Source organism: Crocuta crocuta, unplaced genomic scaffold (assembly GCF_008692635.1).
Source record: "Crocuta crocuta isolate KB4526 unplaced genomic scaffold, BGI_CrCroc_1.0 scaffold17, whole genome shotgun sequence".
NCBI classification, from domain to species: Eukaryota; Metazoa; Chordata; class Mammalia; order Carnivora; family Hyaenidae; genus Crocuta; species Crocuta crocuta.
In genome coordinates, this window is record NW_027532041.1 from 5,693,511 (window position 1) to 5,706,765 (window position 13,255).

Here is a 13,255-nt window from a genome sequence, read left to right on the forward strand (position 1 = left end):
TGGAACTTACGTTAGACTAATGTTTCCTGATTCTGAACATAAGGCTCTTTGTTCACATACTTCTCTCACCAAAAGAGTTAAAATATACAACTTATGAGGACACTCCAATAACTGATTAAAAAGTCTGTCTTTTTTGTTGTTGTTGTTGTTGTTGTTTTCCGCCTAGATTCATCTATAATGTTTTCCTTGAAGATGATCACATTTGTTCATATTAAAGAGAACACCCTGAAATCTATGTTATGTGTACTTTAATGAGAAACTTACATAAGATCTGTATTGCTTTTTATTTTGTCAGTGTAACATATTTGGGATATAATGGCATAATACAATTGGAAAGATCTCATTTGTTTTTCTATGTCCCCCAGAAGGGGAAAAATAATCTGAGGCTCAGAGATAATGATCGGCGATTTCTTTCCCAATTTAATCTTAGGTATTTCCATTAACATCCTGCAGCCATCATTTTATGATTTGAGTGAATGATTTAGAGAAAGATTTTCTCTAAATACAATATCAAGTGATGTTGTTAACAGTTTACAACTGCAACAGTAAATCAGGAAGAATTCTAACTTGTGGTTTTAACATTCACTAATATTCTTCAATAAGCAGATGCTGCACATGTACTACAACTTTCAGCCTTAGGCAACTGTATTTTGTAATTAAGACAGGATACAAAGTATGTTTCCAGGGCTTGCCAGCCCCTAGTCTCTTCTGCCTAATGTGACCCCTCTCTGTACCATATGACTCTCTCCCATTCCAGCCACAGCAGATGGGACCAGGACCAAGTGTAGATAACTGATTTAAGGGCAGTTAAACATCAGAGATGTGACTGGTGGCCTAGTTCAAAACAACATGCCAATTATCCTTTAGGAATAGGGAAGATGAGAAACTGGGAACATAAGCACTAGGGACTGAAGTTCTGATCAGGTTCACAGGGTCTCATGTTCAAGCCAGAGTTTATGGAGAAGAGGGACAAGTCACTAGAAAGAGAACACATCATAATGTGCTGAGAAGGCAAGAGACTGAGAGGCAGAGATAGCTTCTGAGAGAAAAAACAGTTCCCAGTGCCTTTCCAGGTCATTGAAATCGATTTCCACAAGCCCCAGCTGGCTTCGATTATTAGCTTTGGATTTCCTGAGATTCACTGTTGCATCCTCATGGCAAATCTCTTGAGTTATCCTGACTCTTACTTGCAACCATATGGATCCTGGCCAAGAGAAATGGCTTTTCATGCACCTATACCTCGTTTGAGCAAAAGTCAGTCACACATGACGGTACTCAATTCCTCTTACTTCTCTGAAGGACCATTCTACCCATAAGTCAATTTTGGTCACTGGTTACCGTATCATTAATATTTAATGACATACTGGCATTTAATAAGTTAATTTTTATAAACTTCTAAATATAAAATTATAGGAGAGTTACTAAATGGTTACTAAATTAATCTTTTCCAATTTTCAACTTTCAGATAGTTTTTGGTGATGCTCATAATATCTGCTTACTTCATCTCTTTCCTATTCTCTATCAAAGGTATTGGAAAACAGGCACTCAGAGAAACTATAATAAGCAGTGGTCATCTGGCTTGCCATGGTTCTGATATTCTCCTTGTAAGTGCTTTCTGGCTCTTTTTCCCAATAAATTTTGTTCCTAAAGTTCATGAAGACTTTCTCCTTTATTCTTTGTCTAATTAGTCATTGATCCTCCTCAAACTGAATGGATGAGAAAGCATTTTCTCCTTTGTTTTGCTTTTAAATATTTGATCTGAATATTTTTCTACTTGTTTACCACACAGTTCCTGTAGCAAACACAGATTTTTCTCCTTCTTCTGGATTTGTTTTGCTCCTGTCAGGAATGGAGTCTACAAAAATTATTGTTGCTTCCTCATATACCAGAAAAAATGTTTATTCTTTATAAGGTAAAGAAAATATCAGTCTCAGTCAATAGAAATGCTTTAATTCAAAAGATATATTAAAATGACAATTCAGAGGGGAACTTGGGTGGCTCGGTCGGTTAAGCGTCCAAATTTGGCTCAGGTCATGATTTCACAGTTTGTGGGTTCGAGTTCCATGTTGGGGTCTGTGTTGATGGCTCGGAACCTGGAGCCTGCTTCAGATACTGTGTCTCACTCTCCTTCTGCCCCCTTCTCCACTTATGTTCTGTCTGTCTGTCTGTCTCTCTCAAGAATAAACATAAATAAAAAAATAAAAAAATGACAATTCAGATATCATTCAGCTGTTGTAATGAGCCATCTGAAGCACTTTACTCTGCAGTTTTCCAACTTCAGGGAAAATAAAATATGGGGGGACAGTTAAAAGGAGAAATACTGACATAATCAAAGCTAGGAAAAGATGGTAGGAAAGACAAAATAATAATAAAAAGAACATCAAGATGTGGACTTCAAGTACATACATGTCTCTATGTTACCGAGCATGGAGATGACATGTAGAACTACTGAGAGAGTATCCTTAGTAGGAATAACTACTCGGAGGTACAGAAATGAGATTCGAATGGCTAGGATAGCAAGAAAAGGTGGCAACTTCTACATACCTGTGGAACCCAAATTGGCATTTGTCATCAGGATCAGAGGTATCAGTGGTGTGAGACCAAAGTTTTAAAAGGTATTGCTGCTTCTTTGTCTTTGCCAGATTTTCAGTGTCACCTTTGTTAAGCTCAACAAGGCTTCAGTTAACATGTTACAGATTATGGAACCATATGGAGCATGGGGGTTCCCAAACCCGAAGTCAGTGAATGAACTGATCTACGAGCATGGTTATGGCAAAATGTCTCAGTGCCAGATCATTCTCTAAATGTTTACCTGTATTAACATCAGGAAACTGAACCATGGACACAGTATGTAACTTGTCTGAGGTTACACAGCTAGGAAGTTGAAGACTGGGGATTTGCAAGTAGTTCTAAACTGGAACCCTTAATCATAGGCTCAATGTAAATATTCTGACCAGCAGTTTTCAAATCAGTTGAATGTTAGAACCATCTCAAGAACATTTCAAAGCATACCACCATCTAGGCTCCACCTCCAGAGACTCGGATGTAATGGCTTTGGGTGGGACCTGTCATTAGTATATCTAAAAAAGCACCAAAGTGATTTCAAAGTGCAGAGAGGCTATTTAGTTGTTGAGAGGTGAGAATCCAGGTAGCTTGACTTTTTCCTGCATGTTTTAGTAGCTTCTACTTTCAGCCAATTGAGAAAGAAAATAAAATGCATTTTTATTCTGGAGTGATGAATTTTACTTATTTATTAACATTTTTTTAACATTTATTTATTTTTAAGAGACAGAGTGAGACAGAGTGCACAGACTCTAGGCTTGAGCAAGCATTCAGCACAGAGACCAATGAGGGGCTCGAACCCACAAACCATGAGATCATGACCTGAGCCAAAGTTGGACACTTAACTGACTGAGTCACCCAGGCACTCCTAGAGTGATGAATTTTAATTTTGTAAACCAAAAAGAGTTCACTGAGGATCGTAGAAGATAGGATTTCCTTTGGTGGTTATTTAAACTAAGATGGATTATCAATTTCTGAGATAATTAAGTGTATTAATGAGAAACTGATGAACATTTCCAAACCCTCTTTCTTAAATATTGTAGCACTAATATAGACACAAGAGGTCTCTGCAATACAATTTAAATTCTATGTATAGGGTGGCTCAGTCAGTTAAGCGTCTGACTTTGGCTCAGGTCATGATCTCATGGTTCAAGAGTTTGAGCCCCGCATTGGGCTCTGTGCTGACAGCTGGCTCAGAGCCTGAAGCCTGCTTCAGATTCTGTATCTCCCTCTCTCTCTGACCCTCCCCTGCTCTTGCTGTCTCTCTCTCTCAGAAATAAATAAAACATTAAAAAAAAACTATGTATAATAGATAATCCTCCTGAGAATCAACTTAAGTCAAAATGTTTGTTTTTAATTTGAAAGTAGTCTTTTATTAACTGACCAGATTACAAAAATTGGTAATCATGGTAGACAGAGCAGTTCATTCTTCTAATAAGCCTACTGATCTGGACTTCCCTGTTGCCAGCATCTCTACCTTCCATAAGAAGGGTGGTCTTTTTCTTCATTCCCCCTCATGGAGAAAATAATTTGAAGGGCCATAAGAAGTTGTTTGCTTCTTTGAAACGTTTTCCAACAGTATAGATCTCATGAATCAGATCCTCATGCATCAGATCCTCCTTGCAAATGATGCCATATTGACCATGAGATCAAGCAATAGACATGTTATCTGTCAGGGAAATTTGCTTCTTGCTGATTTTGTCATAACCATGAGCATAGATCAGTTCACTCACTGACTTCAGGTTTGGGGACCCACATTTTCCATATGGTTCCATAATCCATAACATGTTAACTGAAGCCTTGTTGAGCTTAACAAAGGTGCACTGAAAACCTGGCAAAGGTGAAACAGCAGGAACACCTTTCAAACCTTTTGGCTCACACCATGGATACTTCTGATCCTGATGACAAATGCAGTTTGGGTTCCACAGGTACGTAGACGTTGCCAGCTTTTCTTGCCATCCTAGACATTCGAATCTCAGTTCTGTACATTGGTCTGTATTCCTTGTGGTCATGCTTAGCTTCTTGCCTCTTATAGCATCTTTTGGGCAAACTTCTTTCTTAGATACTTCATCTTCAATTCTACAAAATTCCTTCACTTTTTCTTAAGTGTTTCTGACACAGCAGGAACCTTGTTTTTCTTCTCTTCTGTACCCTCCATGATTCCAGCCAGAAAAGAGCAAGGCAAAATGTTTTAAGAAGGAATGAAGGGGATGCTATGATAACTTGAACAGCCAGCTCCCTCGGGATAAAACCCTGATATGTAGTGTTTACCAAATCATAGTATAAATATGATTCTAATTTCAAGCTATCAAAGTGATGAATATTACTGAATGTAGAGCTCAGGAGGACACCATTATATTTCCACATATATATGAAATAGAGATAAAAACCTCAAGAGCATAGATAATACTAAAATGTGGTTAAATAACAGGAAGTAATGGGTTTTGAAAATTTATTACCTTTGTTTAAATATAATTCATTTAATTTACATTTATATGATATAATTTTTAACACTATATTTAATAACTGGCTTGCAAAATTCCTGAAAATTAAATAATCAGCTCTTGCAAACCTGTCCAAAACACCACTGAAAAGGCATCCATTCAATGTCTTTTTCTTTGAAAAGAACAATATTTATTCAACTAAATTGAATAAGAATAAGCCAATTTTTATGGCACATAGGATCTATAGGGGAGAAAATAAACTTTCTTCATTCATTGAGCTTTCCCAGGAATGAAAACTTTTGATTAAATCCTTCAAGATAGATCAGCCTTCAGGGCATATGCACCCTGATATTTTAGCAGCACTATCAACAATAGCTGAACTATGGAAAGAGCCCAAATAACCAACAATTGATGAATGGAGAAAGAAGATGAGGTATAAATATACAGTGGAATATCACTCAGCCATCAAAAAGAATGAAATCTTGCCATTTGCAATAATGTGGATGGAGCTAGAGTGTATTATGCTAAGCAACATAAGTCAGTCAGAGAAAGACAAATACCATATGATTTCACACATATGTAGAATTTAGGAAACAAAGTAGATGAACACAAGGGAAGGGGAAAAAAGAGGGAAGCAAACCATAAGAGACTCTTAAAGAATATGGGGCACCTGAGTGGCTCAGTTGATTAAGCTGCTGACTTCGGCTCAGGTCATGATCTCATGGCATAAAGGCTTGTGAGTTCAAGCCCCCCATCAGGCTCTGTGCTGAAAGCTCAGACCCTGGAGCCTGCTTCCGATTCTGTGTCTTCCTCTCTCTCTTTCTGCCCCTCCCCTGCTCACACACACACTCTCTGTCTCTCTCAAAAATAAACAAACATTCAAAAAATTAAAAAAGAAATAAACTGAGGGTTGATGGAGGGAGAGGAGAGGGATGGGCTAAATGGGTGATGGGAATTAAGGAGGGCATTTGTTATGATGAGCACTGGGTGTTACACGTAAGTGATGAATCACTAAATTCTACTCCTGAAACCAATATTACACTAAATGTTAACTAACTGGAATTTAAATACAAATTTGGAGGAAAAAAAGGATAAATGAGCCTTTGCTGTGAGCAATAGAACATGAATGTTAACAGTGTGGGTTCTGGGGCCAGAGCAACTGGATTTGAGTCCTGCCTTGTACCCCTATAACCCTTTAATTTTAGGAAAGTTACCTAAATTTTTGAACATCTGTAAAATGAGATGAAAATAGTAACCACCTCAAAGAATTATTGACAGAATTAAATGTTATTATATGTAAAGCATATTCAAAGTGTCCAACACATTGAAAAAGTTCAGTGAATGCTAGTTACCACCATCATATGAAAGCTTCAAATATGTAAACTAGGGGCACTTAAGTGGCTCAGGTGGTTCAGCGTCTGACTCTTGATAGCAGCTCAGGTCATGATCTCACTCTTGACAGCAGTTTAGGTCATAATTTTGTGGTCATGGGATCAAACCCCACCTTGGCTCTGCACTGAGTATGGAGCCTGGTTGGAATACTGTCTTTCCTTTTCTCTCTGCCCTTTAACCCACTCTTTCTCTCCAAATAATATTTAAAAAATATGTAACCTGTGTAAATTTGAGATAACTACTTAAAGTTAGTTACTTCATGTTCCCTGAACAGACCAAGAGATTTCACATATCCTTGACTTTGCTCATGCTCTTCCTTCCACCTGATATGACAAACTTCCACCATGTCTTTTTAAGTTCCACTAAAAATATAATTTCTCTTAACTTTCTCTGATTGGCTTGCACCCTGGGTAATTCAAAAGCTCTTTATAAGAACATATTTAATTTATTCTTAATATGTAGTTAATAAGTACCTGAAAACATTTTCAAAGGTCAAACTAAATGGTCAAATAAAGACAAGTATATCCTGAGGGACAGTGAGGGTGTCCATTTCCTGGCATCCTCATTCCTCAAGGACTAACCACTCTTTTTTTTTTTTTAATGTTTATTTATTTTTGAGAGAAAGAGACAGAATGTGAGCAGGGGAGGGGCAGAGAGAGAGGGAGACACAGAATCCAAAGCAAACTCTAGGCTCCAAGCTGTCAGCACAGAGCCTGATGCGGAGATTGAACTCACAAACTGCAAGATCATGACCTGAGCTTAAGACAAAAGCTTAACTGACTGAGCCACAGTTTCAGGTATGGGCTAGGTGATCAAAAAATGTTGGTTGTGTTTATTTTCATTTAATTAGTTCCTATAATCATTTAAAACATCCGAAGTTTAGGGAAAAAATAGCTTTGGTGTTTCCTGTCAATTAGTTTGTATTGTTGTATAATAATGGAAGCTATATGACTATAAATTTCCTTTTCCTTCCAAGAATAGCTCTGCAATTTTATTTAAATGGTCAATTATCTCATGTAGAAAGATGTAAGGGAAGAGGGAAGGAAGAAAAGAAAGGAGGGAGGAAAAAGGAAGGGAAAGAGGGAAGGCAAATGGTTACTTTTCCTAAAAAGAAGTATCTCTTTAAATATAAAATCATTGTTGCATTCTATTTCCAGCAATATAATGAATTGACCAGATATTCTAAAATAAACTCCCCTTGCAAAATGGATAAGATTATTTTAAGAATCCTTTCAGATGCATAGGAGATTTAGAAAAACACTGAGGAAATTTTTCAAAGGCCAAAAATGGGAAGCCAGTTTTGTAAGATGGTACTGTTACCATGGCTGCCCTGAGGGCATTTGCCAGCATGGGTGCCCTGGCTTTTTAGGTTCTAACTACTGAATGGGAGCAGAAATCAAGGCTTTGCTCCTCTGCAAGGTGGAGAGTCAAAAATGAAACTCAAAGCCAAGTCCTTTGAAGAGCAAGCCTTCAGAAAGTCTGCTTACCAGCAAAGGTGACATCAAGGAAAAACGTGTTTAGGTCAGAAACTGGGGAGACAGGGTGGTTTTCTGAGAGTTTATAACCATAGTCCTATCCTTACATGGCTCAGGATTTAGATATTTTCTACATATCTGGCCCAGGAAACCCCCAAAACAAGAATAATAACAGATATGGTTCCAGGGCTGGTGATACCCCACAGCACCTAGAAGAATCTAAAATACTCTTTTCTAGGAGTGTGCTTCCTCAACACAAGTCTTGCAGAATTCTTTCAGAGGAAGGCTAGTAAAACATGAGCTAAAAAGTCAGAAATTATAAAACACACACACACACACACACATAAGCCACCATGAACAAAAGAAAGAAACAAACAGTATACTTTAAACCTCTTCATAGATTTCTTAAAGTTATCAAATAAAAAATGTATCTGAAATATTTGAAAAGTTGTGGATTGTAGATCACATAATAGTCATTAAATGATTCAAATAGTGGTGTTTGTGTTCTATGTGGCGGTCAAATAGAGAGAGAATTTGGGAACATGTGTTTGGAATAATGGAAATTTCCAGATAAAACCTCAAAGAGAACTGAAAAGGCAATTTTCTTTAAGCCCAACTCCTGCCTGCATCCTTTCTACATCCTTCTCTTGCCTTCCCTCTTCTCCATCCCATTTGGAAAGTCTAGAATGTTCACTCTGACTAAGATTAAGGCCAACCCTAACCATATAAGCATCACTGCCAACAGTCAACTGGAAATCTTTTTTTTTTAAATTGTTTTTAAGAGAGAGAGAGAGGGAGGGACAAAATCTCTAACAAGCTTCACACTCCATGCAGAGCCTGACGCAGGGATCAATCTTATGACTGTGAGATGGTGACCTGAGCTGAAATCAAGAGTTGGACACTTAACCAACTGAGCCACCCAGGCATCCCAACTGGAATCTTTATAATCCAGAGATAATACTCATGTTCTAGTTTTATTTGAAAATATTGTCTTATAATATTAATTTTAAAACATTCTCATTTTTGGCATATTACTTAAATTTAATAAAGAACCATGTTATTTCATTCAAATATGGTAGTAAATAAAATTCACAAACTTGCTTTTTATACACCTTAAAAACATATAGACCTCTATCTGAAAAATGAAATTTTGTTTAGTGTAACTACCAGAAGACTATCCAAAATGTCTCAGTCTTAGAAAAGGCACAGTGTTTCAACAAATGCTATATCAAAGTCTGTTATATATTTTAAATGTTTTTACAGAATTAGGTCCAAAGCTATCAACAGCTTTCTTAAGGCTAAGAACTACTGGCAATGTCATTATTACATATTAGGAAGCTAGTAATATATTTTTAAAGGAATTTATTGATTCAAAAACATTTAAATGGACATCTGCTTTGTGCCTGATACTATGATATGCTCAGTGAATAATTAATGAGCAAAAATGGCCACAGTTCCTGCTCTCATGCAGTCTATGATTAGGAGAGGAACACAGATTATTATTGCAGTGATCATCAAATAAATGTAGAATTACAACTGGGCAACTATGACATTATTCTTCTTGACTATAGTCAACAAACACATTTATCTTAAAACACTTTTAAAGAATATTTAACTTGTCAACAGTTAAGGGGCAATGAGTTACTTTGGTCTTAATGTGAGTACATTCTTATAAATATAACTCAAATTTCCTGTGGGAAATCTTCAACTGATACTGATACCTATTTAATACTTTTGAAGTCATTATCAATTTTGCCAATTTGGAGAAATTTTTGGAACTGTTCATTATAATCCCGAATGACAAATAACTGAATTTATTAACTTTACCATTTTATCAAATTTTGTTTCTTAACTCACAAATTTTGAAGCAATTACAGATTGTATGAGATACTTTCAGAGATTTTGAAGATTTCCACTTTTAATGTGATATTTTAACTGCATATTAGGAAATGCTTCACTTGATACTTGAGAATCAAGTATCCATCTAGAGGAAAGATGGCTACACAGGCCAGCACATCAGGTGAGCTGGGCTGCTAGTCCCAAAGAGGGAAAGCTGAACTGGGGGACAGGGATCACAATCACGGGGTAGAGGACATCAGAATATGCAAATGCTGATTCTTTACAGCTCTTGAGCAATCTAAACCCAACTCATGAGAAACTAATAGTAGAAAGCTATAAAAAAAAAAACAAAAACCAAGGGTTTGTTAAATCTGTATTTTAGTGACTAAGTTTGATAATTTGTCCCTTTAGTAAACTGGCTTTTAGATGACTGACTTTAGTCCATTTGACCTAGAATTAACTATAGCAGGTCAATCTGACTTGGTCCTTAGTTATCGGATAAGAGTATCCTGGCAACCTGAGGCTAGAATGGAGCCAGAACTGAAGAGTGAGTGCAAGTTGGCCAGGTGGGTAGAGAGAAGAAGAGCAAGGCAAAGCCAGGGGAGGAAGGACACATAGAAAAGCCTGAACTGGCAAGAGAAATTGGGTTGAGATGAAGCCAAGGAGTGTACTCCAGGTCCAACTAGAATGAATGTTGGACGCTATTTTTAAGAGTTCTATCTTTGTCCTAGATCACTGGAAAGCAGTGATGGTGTTTTAAAAGGGAGTAACATGATGAGATTTGGTTTTTGGAAAGCACTCTGGCCACAAGGTGGAGAATGAGCTGGAGAGCAGCTGGGGCATATGCAGGAAGATTCAGCAGAAAATTCTTAACAGTGGTTTGCTGAGAGAGGACAGAAACCTGGACTGGGGCGGGAGTGAAGGAGATGGTGGGCAGTTGCTTTCAGTTGAGAGTGATTTTGCTCTACTGGGGACATTTGAATATCTGAAGAGATTTTTGGTAGTTACAACAGGTCTAGAAGGGATGAGCTCTTGGCAACTAATGCACACAGGCCAGGGATGCTGCCAAATATCTCGCAATGTGTAGAATACTCCCCCATAATAAAGAACTGCATGACCCAAAATGCCACAGTACTCAGGCTGACCAACAGTGGACTAGAGAGATACTTAGGGAGTAAGACAGACTTCATATTAGAAATGAACTTTAAGTGTAACGCCAGATTTATCAAAATAAAATACAATGACCCTAAGAAAAACAACACAATGCCAGTAACTGCTTTAGGGACAACAAAATTTAAATAAACAGGTGTAATTCAGAACAATTATTAAATACATATGTATAGTTACTAAATGCTTAGAAGGGATGAGAGCTGTAAACTGCATTCCCAGCTTGACAGAAATACATGGTGACTAAATCTAGCATTGTCTGCAAAAGAGGCACGCACTTCACTGTGGTAACAGTCAGCAGGATCTAAATTTAGTTTATACTCTTTAGTGCATTAAAATAGCATCAAGAAGCTCAGGAAGTCTAAAACTATCACACTCCAAGTTTCTGTCTATACTGTTAATAGCTACTTGCCAAGATCCCTGTTGCCCATGTGATGATTATAGCCTATTAAAAACATGTCCTCCGCAAGTGCTCTCAAAAAAACAGGAAACGTAGTTAAGTGAATGATTCTAGATAAAATAATTGGCAACACAAATATCACAATGTAGGCATTCATAAGGAATATATCTTAACTCCTGAAGTTTTGTGAGAGCTTTATGAGGCTTTTTTACTGTTTACTATAAAAGTTAAAATGCTTCAATCAGAGTTTCAGTGTCACAATGGTAAATTAGAAAAACAAATAAACATTTTTATTTGAACAGAAAATCTACTAATTGCCTATATGTGACTTGCATAAAAGCTGAACTGGGGAAGGGCTAGGCCATACCTATTACTGAAAATGGGGAAAGATTAAGACTGTGCTTGGAACCTTAATTTATCTGTTAAACCTCTCTTCTATTCAGACAAACCAAAACCAGATGGACTAACCCAACGACATCCATTTTTTCACTTCCATTCACAGGACCTCCTAAAATGCAGTCTTTGATTAAAAAATTGCTTTATTTTCTGAAATTTTAGTTCAATATGTATTTCTTCCAGTAAAGTACTCTCAATTGCTGCATTCTACAATCAATGAAGCAAATACATCGCAGGAGAATGAATCTAGAAAGAGTTCAGAATTAATGTCCTATAGCAAGGGTAGTTTTGGGTTTTTTTCCTATCAAGAAGCCATGAACAAAAAAGGAAACAGAAATCAGCAGCTTCATAGTTAAAGTCAAATTAAGTCATGTTCATGTTTTCTTTTAACAGAAATATATGTACTGTACTTTCCTACACTCATGGGCAGGTACTTTTCCAATGTTAGGTACATGACAGAGAGTTATCTGCTTTCAATCATCTGTCTCTTCACACGTGTACTGCACTCTTCATGCCTATACGCCTGTGCCTATGACTATAAACAGAGCTTTAGCTGGTACATAGCTACCTAGAACAAAGTCTACATCTACAGTTTCCTTTGCAGCTAGGCCTGGCCAGGTGACAAAATTCAGGCCAAGTAAGCTTCTGGATATTTCCTTAAAGAGAGAGGAAGCCACTTTGCTTCTTTCTCCCTGTTGGCTGGGATGTAAATATGACAACAAACCCAAGGACCAGCACAGGACATGGAGGACAAGGTGCCTGCTGTGGATGTCAGAGCCAAAGAGAGAAGCTTGGTTCCCTGACACCATGGAATGTCACACCAAACATGGAAGGTCAACAAAATATGTTTAAGTGAACAAGAAATATATTTCTATTTTTCTTCAGTCACCATTATTTTGTTTTCTTTGGTCACTATAGATATCTTTAATCCCAACGAATACAATGTCTTTGCATTGTACATTTCTGACCAGCTGTGTCCTCCCCCTTACTCTGCGATTCTAATTTATATACAGTCTTCAAGTTAGGCATTTTTTTAAGAAACCCTTCCAGCTGCCAATTTCCACAGGCATTTTTCTTTACATTGAACTAGGGCTTGTGGTCTATACATTTCCACCAAATTTTAAGTTTTGACAATACTGTGTATAAATATATATTAATTTGAATTTACTCTATGTCCACACAACTAGCTGATAAATTCCTTAAGGCTGGGAAATGTTCCTTCAACTTCCTTGTATTCTTAATACTTTGCTAGAGTTGGCAGATGCTCATATACTTGCTAGTAATTTAATATAAAGAAAGGGCAAGTAAAGGAAAGAAAGGAGGGAAAGAGTAAAGAGGGAGAGACAGAAAATGAGAAAGGGAGACATAAAGATAAAGGACAGTTCAACAAACTATTAAAAACAACATGGCAACATCTTTTGCCTCCAAATATATTTAATAAAAACTTTTGCATTTTTACACCTGTGGGCATTAATGGGGCATTATAGGATCAATTTAAACACCTATTGGTTAAACATTCGTGAATAGCAGTTTTGAATACATTATTGAGCGGAAACCTTTGGGGGTGGGAGATGTCTCAA

The 13,255-nt window shown here is 37.1% G+C and overlaps 1 protein-coding gene and 1 pseudogene across 1 annotated transcript in view; both read right to left on the reverse strand.

Moving 5' to 3' along the window:
• Window positions 1-13,255, reverse strand: part of ZNF385B (zinc finger protein 385B) — a 326,144-nt gene that overhangs the window by 222,518 nt on the left and 90,371 nt on the right. The gene's annotated exons all lie outside the window — the stretch shown is intronic.
• On the reverse strand, window positions 3,951-4,720 carry LOC144241725 (large ribosomal subunit protein uL30 pseudogene; annotated as a pseudogene).